This window comes from Mixophyes fleayi, chromosome 7 (assembly GCF_038048845.1).
Source record: "Mixophyes fleayi isolate aMixFle1 chromosome 7, aMixFle1.hap1, whole genome shotgun sequence".
Lineage (NCBI taxonomy): Eukaryota > Metazoa > Chordata > Amphibia > Anura > Limnodynastidae > Mixophyes > Mixophyes fleayi.
In genome coordinates, this window is record NC_134408.1 from 17356209 (window position 1) to 17369613 (window position 13405).

At 41.5% G+C, this 13405-nt stretch overlaps 1 protein-coding gene and 1 long non-coding RNA gene across 3 annotated transcripts in view; one reads left to right on the plus strand and one right to left on the minus strand.

The window, feature by feature from the left end:
- The window catches only part of AXIN1 (axin 1), a 100115-nt gene that overhangs the window by 74399 nt on the left and 12311 nt on the right, over window positions 1–13405 (minus strand). The gene's annotated exons all lie outside the window — the stretch shown is intronic.
- The window catches only part of LOC142097393 (uncharacterized), a 100204-nt gene that overhangs the window by 30145 nt on the left and 56654 nt on the right, over window positions 1–13405 (plus strand). For both annotated transcript variants that reach the window (XR_012678179.1, XR_012678178.1), the window contains exon 4: window positions 10574–10694. This is a non-coding gene — a long non-coding RNA (uncharacterized LOC142097393). The remainder of the gene's footprint in view (window positions 1–10573; window positions 10695–13405) is intronic.

Below are 13405 nucleotides of genomic sequence, written 5' to 3' on the forward strand. Positions count from 1 at the left end.
CGGGCGGGAGAGTACCAAGAAAGCTCGGCTCGGTACTCGGATACCCAAAGTTCGGGTGGGTTCTGTTCTCGGGGAACCGAGCCCGCCCATCTATAGTTCTTAAAGCCTGGTAGACGCACATTAATGCTTATAGGACAATAAATAATGTAAGCTAATGGACCTGTGCTCACACACTTTCTGAGGAGTATTTGCATTGATTCGCCCCCACTTTATGTCAATATCAACATTGCCTGCAGTATTTACTAACGTTAACGCTGGATGCAATGTAGTGCAGGTCTATGGGAGCACTCAGGAACTATAGTAAATTAACCTGCAGGGAGGGGTTGAGAACATGCTTCTAATGCATAGGCAAAACGAGGTGGGGGGGGGGGGGGGGTTCCTAGTGCCTGGAAACCCCCTCCAAGCCTAGGGCACTGTATAATAGAGGTGGCTGGACCCTGCTCCCGCTTCACGCAGCTCTGCTTGAAAAGCGAGAGCTGCGTGTACCTAACAGTAGTGCACGCAGCATTGGCCATGTATATTATGGGGATAGGAAGAGTTGGAGAGCAGCCAAGCACTGTCTAAAATTATAGCTATGCCCCCATGCATGCTGGTCACGCCCACTGGCGGCGTGGTGTGGAAACCCCCCTCTACAAATCCTGCGTTTGCCCCTGTAATGCTGTGGTAAAGGATAAAGTATAAGGTATTACCTGCTACCTACTCCTCTAATTCCCTTAGACAACTAACATAAATATTGAGATTAGTGTATTATTCACTATACTGTACATAATACCACTTTTATTATTATTTTATCGGCAAGCAAGGTACAAGTCATCAATTTAGACCAAGACAGCAACACCTTTTGGTTTTCTATTAATGAATTCTTATATATTTCTTCCCCAAATACTCTGCTGCCTGAATCTTGCCTATAGAACACCATGTTTTATTTGATTTAATCTGACAGTTTCCTTTAAAAAATAAGCAGTTTTAGAGCTGTTTATCTCTGCTGGCAAACTGCACTTTGTATTTTGCAGTAAATGCTTCCAACCGTAATAATCAGGCTGTTTTAGGAAAGAAAAATAAAATGAAAAAAACCCAACAGTCCAGAAATCTTGTGAGGTTGGTTACTTTATTTAATGTACCATTGCACATAAAATAGGAACCTGGGTTCCGCTAAGTACTGACAAACAGGAGAACTAGTCAGTTCCCGGCTGCTTCTGGAAAATAACATTTATTGTGGAATATCAATGTATGCTTAATTGCTAGGTTGTTTTGTGTTCGTACTTCGGCAAATCAAGGGAATTTACTATTCGGTTAGAGCAAAAGCCTAAACATTAGAATGATCAGAAAATAAACGATAGCAAAGGAAAAGACATGATGGAAAATGAGGTCTTTATGGCAGTAAAATAAAAGCCCAGATGGACTTCCACTGGCAGGGCCTGATTAAGGGTTCAGGCTATCCTAAGCTAATACGCCCATAGCCGACCCTCAATTTGTCCTTAATTTAAGATATGTCTTCCTTCACCCCCCCTCCCCAAGGTTTATGCTCTTGTGTTTTTGAACTCAGTTCCGCTTGGCTTTTTAAAAATTGTAAAAGGGAATCTGCGATCAGTGTCACTCATTTAGCTTTCATTAAAATCAGAACTGAATAGCAGAACGGAGGTGTGATTACTGACGGTGAAGGTGGAGAGGGGGCTGTCACACCACCTACGCCTGTCGCCATCCTTGTCTCTCCTATTCGCTTATCCCCAACGCCTGCCCAAGGATGACTCATTGTCTTCAGCCTTTACCATGGGAATACATCGAGATTAAAACCTTACTACAATTTCTTTCATGTTTTCTTTTTACTTTGGCTGAACAACTATTCTCTAATTACCTATCCCTATCACAATTTGCACCCCTAAAAATGTTGCGCCTCCCTTCAAATGCCTTGCACCATAGGCTTGAGCCTAGTCAGCCTATTGAATAATCAGTCCCTGTCTCCTGAAAGGAAATATATTATCGTTTGTTACCAAAGAAAAACAAACACTGAGAAAATATTGGCAAATATTCTTGATCATGGTTGTATTATTGTGCAAGAAGGATCTTAGAGTATTTATAACAAAGGTGGATGTGGTTTATCATCCATTGACATAACCAGTTTCATTAGCACAACAGTCAGTTTTAAAACCTTGATTTTGTAAACACTGTCATGAATGACTGTGTATGTAATGATCTTCCGCTCACCTCCCTTTTTCTACGTTTGGTGTCCCCAGGATGTTACAACAGTTGAATCACTTGATTAACTTGAGTCTTAAATAATATTTTAGGAGCTGTACACCATGTCAAACTTGTTCTACCAGTTGTCATCTGCAAGCTAATTACTAGTCTTATAAAACTGCAAATATGTGTTTGTGAATTAATTCACATAGATGTGGCTCAGAGGAACTCTGTGTCCAGCTACGGGTTAAAACTTGAATCTAAATTAATATATCCCTTTGATTGTTTGTGAACTCCTCTGTTCTCTGCATGAGGTGTTTATGGATAAGAAAGCCCAGACACGTAGCTACAGAGGAGTTCCCAGTGTCACTTTATAGCACGGGTCATAAAAGCTGAGTTCTTAGAAATCTCTCTTTATGGTTACAACAATAAGTTCTGTGATCTCCAGACACCTCAACGGGGGCGGCGAGGGGACAAAGCAGCTCGAATAAGTGTAAACGAAGGGAAATAAGGACACAGGAAAATTTAATATCATATTTTCTCAAATATCATACTTACAGGAGTCATGTTTGGTATGCAAACGAAGGGGAAATTGTTGTATGGAGGTAAAATCATCCTTGTAGGACATTCTGGTGAGACGCTAGGCCAGTGTAAAGAAAACCTGACTTGAAAGGCGTTTGCAACGAGTTCATAAACAACTAATTTGTATTTATGCAGACTTACTAGTCCTGACATTACAGTGGAAAGGGGCTGTGGGTTCCTTTTTTGGGAGTCAATTTGATATTGACAAGAGCTGCTTTATTTCATGCCTCTCCCAGTAGGCAGAAACTGATCATTTGTAAGTTATCATTTCTGTTGTTTTATTCCTTTTTATTTTACAATAAACTATTGTAATATATCTGATATTGTAATATACAGACCATGGGGTAAATGTATTAACTTACGATTTTTCAACTCGCCGCTATTCAGCAAGTTTGCAGTGAAGCTTTAAAGTGGCAGTGGCTTTAAATTTTCACTGCAAAGTCGCCGAATAGCGACGAGTTGAAACATCAGAAGTTAATGCATTTATTCCCAGGTGGTTGTTTTTGATTAACCCTTTCGATCGTGACACCAAATTTTGGTGCATGCTTTTTTTGTTGCAGTCAGATTGAAGTCAAATTAGAACTAAGTGTAATATTATACACTGTTTCCTATATTTTTATATACGTCATCCCCTGATGCAAAATTCATATATAGTAGATTGCTTTCAGTAGCAGTAGCAATTTTCGCCCATTTTTGCATTGCATATAGCCCCAAGATATCAACATTTCCATACAATATCCATGGTGTATCCATCATAGATACTGCAATGAAGGCATTAATTGGACACTACATCCTCCACAAGGCAAGATCCTGGACAGGGTCATACCAGAATCAAATTGTATTATAAATCCCTCTCATCAATCTTAAATTGTACCTGTCACCTACATACACAGCAGAGGAGAAGCAGCCAAATTGTGGGTTAAAACATTTGTGCATTATTGTGACTGGATCACTGATAAATAACTTCTGGTATAAATTTATTTAAAGGAAATAGAGCAGGGTGCTTATTTATATAATTGCACATGCACTTATTTTTTATATTGTGTATATTTTGGTAAGGAAAATCTTTAATTTCTGAGACCAGGGGAAGAAATTAGTTTCTTGTTTAACCTTGCTAGAGGAGATGCATTATTTCTTAAAGTATATATCTGATACAATAAGCCTTTGTGAATGGAAGTCTTTTGTGTATTTTGATGTGGGGAAGTGGCTTGTTTGGGGTTTGTACCTTTCTTTGGGAATATGTATTCAGGACTGTCTGAAGAGGGGCCCCATGCTAATTAGATCTTTTGATGCATGAAGGTCTAACATTGAAGGGAGGAATTTTTAATTAAGACTGACTCCTAGAATCTCTGCATCTGAAAACCAGATGCAGGTCATAGCATCTCTAGAATTTCATATATAAGTGTAAATATTGTTGGCTTTGCAATGCATGTAAATCCATGTTTATGTAAACACATTGCATCCTAATTTTATAAATAGCTTGTGTCCAAATCAGTATAAGAAACACTGTCTTGTACACTGAAATGTTCTTCTTGTTTCATCTGACCTGATCACTGTGACCTTAAACCAGTGTGAGAGCAAATAAACACCACTTTCTTCAAAGACCTGCTTGAAAACATCTTCAATATTGCTGTATTCCTGTGACCTGCAGATTAGACCCTAAATCTGATCCGTTCTCTGGCTGTTTCTGAGGTTGGACCCAGCTTTTCCGGTACCACCGCTCTGCCTGCAGCCCTGGTCAGTGTGATAGGCCAGGGGGGGGATCCATCCACAGCATCCCTGATCTATAGTAAGAGGTCAGGAGTAGCAGTCCAGGTACACTAGCAACAAGGTACACTCGCAGCGTCAGTTACCCAGAAGAAACCCGGTTCTGGATGCCGGTAAGGAGTGGTGGCAGCCTTTGTAAGCCCCTACTGCTGCAAAAGGGCACATTTGGGATAACAAAAGGGAACGGTGGCAAAGTAAGCCCAGCCGGTTCCCAGCAGCAACAGACAGAGTGGCATAGGCGGTCAATCCTGTCACAGTCATATTTTAGTGATGTCACTGGTTCCTATTGAAATGATTGGCTGCATTTTCATGAATATTGGTCCAGCCCACAAATTGTCTACCTCCACTGTGTGTACACGTTAATTATACAGTTAGTCAGTATTCCAGACATGTCTGGAACAAATCTTAGAAAGCTATTACTATCTATGGAATCAGGGACTATTGGTGGACTGTTTAATAAACTAAATCAGACCTGCCTGTAGGAATTTATTTCTTTAATAGCCAGGTTATTATAACCTATGTTCCATTTCTCAGTATTTACATTTTCTCTAGTTTCTTCCGCCCAGTGGCTTCATTCACCATTTTGCATTCTTTACAAAGTACACCAAAGTAATTATTTGGTATTATTCAATATGATCGAGGGGGTTCCTGCTTGGGGTAACATCAAAGATGCCCTACAATAATTACATCTTAGCCCTCTCTATCTCCATTGTTGCAAAACCTCAGGGAGACATGGCAGCTGTATTTGATTAGAACATGATTTCGGTGAGGGTATTGCTGTGCTTCACATTTTAGGTGTGCTTTACCTTAGGCAAAAAAAAAAAAAATCATGCATTGTAAATGTCCTCTCCCTCGATCTGTTATATATTTGAGAAACAGGACCTATGATACAATTACTGATTCCATAATAAGCTCCCACAGTAGAATTTACTGCTGTACCAGAAATGTTCTTCCAGGAAGGTCAAAAGTCCACCAGAGAGATTCAAGTATCCACAGGGAGTGATAGTGACTGGAGATATCATAGATTTCTCTGGCATTAATCTAATTACCAGCACATACTGTTGTCCCCATAATTCATCATAAGGATGGCATTACCTGTCTTTTTAATGGGATCCAGCCTCTCCGACCTCTCTGGATCAAGCTCTATCATCATCTATTTATTTATATAGCTCCACTAATTCCGCAGCCCTGTTCAGAGAACTCATTCACATCAGTCCCTGCCCCATTGGAGCTTACAATCTAAATTCCCCAACACACAGATCGAGAGAGACTAAGGGCAATTTAATAGCAGCCAATTAACCTATCAGCATGTTTTTGGAGTTTAAGAGGAAACACCCGGAGAAAACCCATGCAAACATGGGGAGAACATACAAACTCCACACAGATAAGGCCATGGTCGGGAATCGAACTCATGACCCCAGTGCTGTGAGGCAGAAGTGCTAACCACTGAGCCACCGTGCTGCCCAGATCTATGTACATAGCTCTTTCTCCATCAGCGTTAGGCTGTCAGTGAACAGAAGAAAAGTCTTCTAAGAGGTAGGGGTCAAAGCCGGGGCTCCCAAAGCAGCCCTAGTATGCTACATAACAGCAGAGTTTCACTATGCCTCCCTGCGATTTGCGGTGATGCATATTGATTGTCACCACATGTTACTCATAAATAGTCCCCTGGATATGAATTGTATATGAACCTTCTGCTCGAAGGCTAATAAATGCCAATCCCAGATCAGGTGATTATTAAAAACAAAGAGACAAAACTAATAAAAGATCATATCACAGTGCAGCGTTTCCCAAACATAAGAAACCAGAGTGAGAAACATCTCCCCTTCAAGATTTTAACAGCTGCAGCTCAACAATGCAATATATCGATTAAGTACCTATACTCTACATGCAAATACTGTATATCCTTGCACCCAGAAGCACCTTTGATAAATTATACATCTGCAAATTACGCCCTGTCTGGATGGATAAGCTACATGTTTTTAATGTGCCCTGTGTCATCGATGCGACCCATCAGCCTCAAATTGACAAAGAGACAAGAAGTGAAACAGGATCCTCAAACCAACCCTGATCATGAAAGAACCCATCGACAGTGTTTAATCCGATAGGACTAGCTAAGTCAACCCAGGTTAGGAAAAAAATATTGCTATTGTTAAACAATTATTAGCTCACTCCTGTTTGAAGCCTGTGTCTCAGAAGTCTGAACACATCGGCGTAAAATACAAAGACGTTCGCACAAAGGCACAATGAAAGAAGAACGGTCAAACGGGATCACCCGGCACGCTTCAAATATTAATACATGAAATCCCAGCAGCCGCCCTCGCAGCTATTCATCTGATTAGACCTGACAGTACAGAGGATGGAAGGGGGATGTGAAAAGTAGTGGGAAAGTGACTGGCTAAATAGTGGTTCTAGATTCTAAGTGATGTAAAAACAGAGACGATGTTATAGATGTATAACAAAAATTGACTTATTTCCATTACTCTCAGTGCGGAGCCCTTTTCATGGACCAAAGTTTATAGTCCCTGTGTTCACCTCTTGTATGGAATCTGTAGCCCATATTGGCACTGCAGCTGGAAATGGGCTGGTTGCGTCGGCATAGTCAGCTTACTGACCAAGATGTATCGTTTGTTTGGCGTTTAATCGGATCGAGAGGTCTCGGCAACCAGCAGATGATTTCATCCGCAGTTGAATAATTTGACATTTCTGTCTCACAGCACATAACTCTCGCGGGAACACTTATTTTAATTATCAGGTTTTCTGCAAAAATTAAATAGACACATTAAATTTAAGAAATGTGTTTAATGAGTTAAGCTAATTAGGCAAGCAATAATACCCTAAGAGCAAGGCGATACTCGACAGTTATGGCTGGAGGAGTTGGAGGTCCGAAGGTAAAGGTTACTAAGCAAGGACCCTGGTTCAGGAAAATCAGCAGGTCCTCTCCACACAGCTCCTTCCCCAGGGTGCTGCTTTCTGGTAGAGATATTACTGCACTCTTGGCGTGGCCGAGCCTGGCATGGACAGGCGGCTAACATGGGATACATTACACAAAGTGACACCAGTGGCAGAACTACCACCAATACAGGAGGTGTAGCAGCCACAGGCCAAAAGGGAAGATGGCTTGGCAATGCAGGAAGTTGGAGAGGCATTGCCATACCTTCCTCGATAACTTTGCTATAGGATTCCGCCCCTGAGGGCCACAGTTCCTGTGTTTGCCTGTAACGAGGCACTGAGGAAATCCCACACTGCCTTTAGATAACCTTGGCGGGGTACAACAGCAGTCCTTGTTGTCAAGCTAACTGTGTGTCACTGTACAATGGATTCCCAGAGTGGCGGCAACACAAGTTCACAGCCCCTAACCTGAAGCGGAATCAGTGCCATCTATGGGAGGCAAATCGGAGCTACAGGAAGTGACCGTGGTTGTGCAGCACGTTCTGAGGGGTGCACGAAAAACAGCTTTGCATACAATACCATCTGTTAAGCATACAATTATTATTATTATTATTATCATTTATTTGTTAGGCGCCACAAGGTATCCGCAGCGCCGCACACAGTACTAACAGTAGACTATACAGGGTGAAACCATACAGAACAATGAACAAAAAGTACCAATACTTCAGAAACTCCGGCCAGTCATATGCAGTAAAGACGGAGCGGAAGAACAGGTGTGGAGACAGGAGGGGAGGGGGCCCTGCTCATACGAGCTTACATCCTAAGGGAGGGTAAACAGACCAGGCACAAGAGGAGCCAGTTGAGGCAAGAGGAGAGAAGGGAGGACGAGCTAAAGGAAGGAGATGGGGGTTAAGTAGATGGTTGGTAGGCTTTGAGGAAGAGGTGAGTTTTGAGTGCACGTTTGAAGGAGCACAGAGTAGGAGAGAGACGGATGGAACGAGGGAGGTCGTTCCAGAGAAGGGGGGCTGCATGGGAAAAGTCTTGGATTCTGGAGTGGGAAGAGGTGATAAGAGTGGAGGAGAGGCGGCGGTCGTTGGCCGTGCGCAGGGAGCGGGCAGGAGTGTGAATGGAGAGGAGGTTAGAGATATAAGGGGCAGTAGACTGGGAGAGAGCCTTGTAAGTGGTGGTGAGGAGTTTGAAAAGGATTCGGTAGGGGAACGGGAGCCAGTGTAAGACAAGGCAGAGAGGGGAGGCAGAGGATGTTTAATATAAATGTTAAAGTGTAGAGAGCCTTTAATATTAAATTGGAGCTTCTCATGACGGTCACCATCCCATAGAGGGTTCTCTCCCTGGAGCCTCCAGATAATCAGCGCACCTTTTCATGGGGTGGTGCAGTGACACTGCTGCCAAGGAGAACTGACCTCTTACACCCAGTACTCCTTACCCTGTAATAAAATCACCAGTCACAGGGGGCTCAGAATCTACAACACTCTGCAGGCAATGGCTATAGTTCCTGATTGTTATGTTCAAGGTTCTACCGACTTACAGTATATGCACTTAGAACAGGGTTTCTCAACCTTTACCTTTCCAGGTAATCGTGTTACATCTAGAAGTACCCTTTGAATTCATCATTGCACACAAAGTATCCACTTACATCTATAAATGTTTACAAAGTATCCCTTATCTATTGTATACAAAATACCCCTTACGTCTGTAAATGTTTACTAAGGCAGGGTACATAGTGGAGCATTTATGTCCAATAATAGGGCAAATCAGTCGACATACGACCGTTTGGTCGGAAGTCAGGTTAGTGTGTATAGTGACATGATGGTCTAAAGTCGTCCCAAAGTGCCGATCATCGTTTCATTTGGTTGGTCGTACTGTTTAATATCTTTTGACCAATCACTGACTGATCATGTAGTGTGTATGCACTCATGCTCACGATCTCCATAGAGTTTACAGAGTCGTGGTCTTTTCAGTCGATGCTAGCGATGAATGTCCCGGTGAATAAATGTAGAGAGTGATCTAGAAGGAATAATTCATTTGTTCGTTCTGAGACAGAATGTTCAGTTTTAGAGTCGCAGAAGCCAACGAAATTCGTTAGGACATGTGGATATCTATAACAAGGGGGTTTGAATCAGTGTGACAAGAATGAATGAATATTGTGCTGTCATTCTCTGAAGACTAGAGGACCAGATGAAGAGCACAGATCTGAAGGTAAAACGTGTCAGTGTGTATGGATGAGTCGTCAGACTGATCGCACCTTGAGTCATAGGTACAATCGTTTGAGATAACAGGTCGGTCGGAAAATTCTTCAGTGTGTACCTAGCAGCCTAAGTACTCTTTACATTATTCATTGCACAAAGCATAAATGTAAGTGATTCTGCCACTTCAACATCATCACCTTTAATTTATATAGCGCCACCAATTCTGCAGTGCTGTACAGAGAATATTTGTCATTCACATCAGTCTCTCCCCCACAGGAGGGGACACACACACACACAGATTAGTGTTACTTTATCAGCAGCTAATTAACCTACTAGTATGTTTTTGGAATGTGGGAGGAAACCAGAGCATCCGGAGGAAACCCACACAAACACAAGGAGAACACACAAACTCCACACAGATAAGACCAACGGTCGGGAATTGAACTTATGACCCCAGGCTAACCACTGAGCCACTGTGACCTGATTATATTTTTTCAGTGTTGCAAAATGTGTCTGTGTTTCAGGGTCCCAATTGCGGCTGATTCTGCATCAGCCCCAAAGTACTTCTAGAAATGTTTGCTAGTTATCCCATCTTTAACTCATAACTATAACTCATCGTACACAAACATCTAGAAATGTTTACTATGTATCCTTACCTATCCATTTATTGTATTCACTCACATAGCGAAGTGCAGTAATAACTGTAAATATAATATTTATTATTATTATTATTTTATCCTTTATGTAATGAGCGCCGTTTAGATTGACCTTTGCAGATAGCTCTGAGTTTCCTGACTAGCGTAAACATGTAAATAGCTTATATTGTATATCCGATGCGCCAGTCTGTAAAACACATCTCAAGCTAGTTGCAGTATTGTATCAAATGATGATTTTCTTGTTATTAATGAACGTATAACATGGTATCACACACATTTGTCTTTCATCTGAAGCCCTGGCGTTTCCCTGCGGAGACTTACAGCCTATAGGAAAGAGACAGAAATAGATGCATAATGTCACTACAGGAAGATGCGAGTCTGCTATGTGCACACATCAAGGGGAAAATAAATCAAGGTATCTTTTCACACCTCAATCATTACTCAATTCTTTGACTCCACAGGCATAACAAGAGCCCCGCGGCCCTTTAGACGCAGCTTCTATCGGTTAGGGACAATGCTATGCCAAGGCTTCAATATCCTTGTAGTACTGTGGTATTTTCAGATGCTTTAAATAGTGACCTGTATGACACTTTCCCAGCATGCCTGGTTCAGGACTCTGTGGGGATCCTTTGCAAATTAGGAATGGATTTAAGTTCTCTTAGCTTCTGGCAAGGCATAACATATATACTTTGTGTCATCGAGGGCATCTGCTCTATTTATAGATATGGAACTATCTCAACTGTTATAGCTCAGCCTTGATGCTCCATTTCTGTGTCTTCTCTCTCTAAGTCACGCCAGCAGGCGCTAGTTTAACAAATTACACTGCGCATCACACTGCCTGAGCAACAAGTTATTTTGAAAACCGTGCACTGTGTTTTCAGCAGTATCTATGTTGCCCAATAGGAGGGAGGTTCATTTGCTAGCAGAGACAGAGTGACTGGCAGCCTGACGAACTTGTTTTTCAGAAATACACTGTGTGGATTGGTGGATTCATACAAAGGGCAGGGACAGTGATGTCACAGCAACTCAAATGACTGCAGTCTCAGCTTTTTAACCTGTATCATGAGACTGTTCAAAAGATTCCAGAGGAGCTTCAGTCGTCTATAATGGAAGAAGCAGGTAATATTATATTTTTTTAACAGAGCTATAGTTTAATATCACTGAACAATGTACTTTACCTCCATGGTTTATATCGGAAAATTCCAATTTTGAGGTTTAGTGTTTCTTTAAAACATAAAGACATGTCCGTCATTTGAGGTGACACAGATTTTTTTAGAGCGCAAACAGGCTGCACGTGCATCTGCTTGTGGGCAACTAAACTAAGGTTTTCGTGGGTAGGTCATGCACAGCTCAAGGCAAGTGTTTGACATGTATTTCAATACAATGGAAATCTTGGGACATTGGATATGGGTATTAGATATCACTGATATTATATACGTGGTGTAGACAAAAATGCTCTAGTCATTGCTGGTTGCTGAGATACATTAGATTAAATACCAGAATCACAAAGCATTGTGTGTTCTGTGTAGAATTCTAGAGCCACTCCCGGCACATCTGCCTATTAACGTGACAGTTCCCATGACTTGTGAGCGAAGGCAACGTCTGGAAATGAGAATTGAGCGATGTGGGTGGACAAGACGATTCGCCTCATTTACATATGGAGTGTTCTATTTTCCTGTAGTCTCAGAGTACAGGGAGAATAGAACGTGATGAAATGTGATCCTTTCTTCTACAATATATGCATTTTAGCAGTGGGAAAAAATTTAATTGGTAGATAATTAAAACATGGTAAGAGCGCAATAAATGCAACTGCTCAGAACAAAAAATACACTGCACAATACTAAACTAATCTGTGTATCATCTAATAGGCTTCAGTCTGGTGCCTGATAGACAATTAAGCTAACAGTCTGCCTGGTTGTTATAAGCTAAATGTAATTTCAAATGACTATATGTGGGTGCAATTCTCTGGACATATGTATAAATATATATATGTATATATATATTCAACAAGATCACTTTATCATTTTATCCAACTTCAATTATATTTATTTTGTAGCATTTGTATTTTCCTGTAGCCTTATGTAGCCTCTGTAGCTATTTTACTACAACATACAATTCAGTTATCATCCACATTCTATCAGTTTAAATGAGACGTACTATAACAATACAATATTTATAAAAAACTATGTCTGGTTTCCTAAATGTGTACCAAATCATGTCATTATTGTTATGAGTTTCTTGTATTGATTTTTCTTTAGAGGAATCATGAGAACTATTTAGCTATACAGTTTATTTAATCGCAGCATATTCTCACGTTATCTCCCGCACACTGCCTGCCTTCTGCTCACCCACCTGCACTATAATAATGCAATGACAGCCCTTTCTGCAATGTATCTACTCAGACCTGGAAGAATTGGTTCTCAACATCTGGGGCTTCCAGGCACAAAGAGATAGCGATGCTTGATTGCCAAGCTTGTATATGGAAACCTTGTTTATGGTGGTCGGGTGAATATGTCATATTGAAAGCACAGTTCTTTTTGTTACTCTTAGGCAGTAAAAAGTAAGTTAAGGGTTTAAACTGCCCCCTCCCCAAAAAAGAGCTTTCATAATCCCAAAGTAGCTGCCTCTTTTACCAACCCCTTATCTTAGCCCCAAGCATGATGTGTGACAAATGGGCTTATTTGCCCAACCTCTCCTACAGAGGAATAGGTAACAACCCAAGGAGTCTGCAGGTACAGGCTGCAGACAAGGTTAAATTTCCTCTTGGTCTCCAGCACACAAACACACAGGTGCACAACAGGGGTGTAATTGGTTGGTTATTTTCTTTCATTGGTTTCTAGTACTTGGGTGGAGGATAAAACAGTGTCTGTTCCTGTAGTCGGGGAGACTGATGCCCGCAAGTTGGCCGGTGACTAGGCAGATGAACTGTGTCTAGCTAGAGAGAGGGTCTCCTGGTGTTATCCTGATAATAGTCTGCTTTGGTATTTGTGACGTGAACAATGAAAAGCACCGTTTTTTTCCCAAGTAAGATGTTGTCTGTGTCTGTTATCTGCCGGGTGTCAGTATCACAGATGGTATAACGTGTTGGGGGCACAGGCTGGTATGGTGTATGGGGACAAAGTTTGG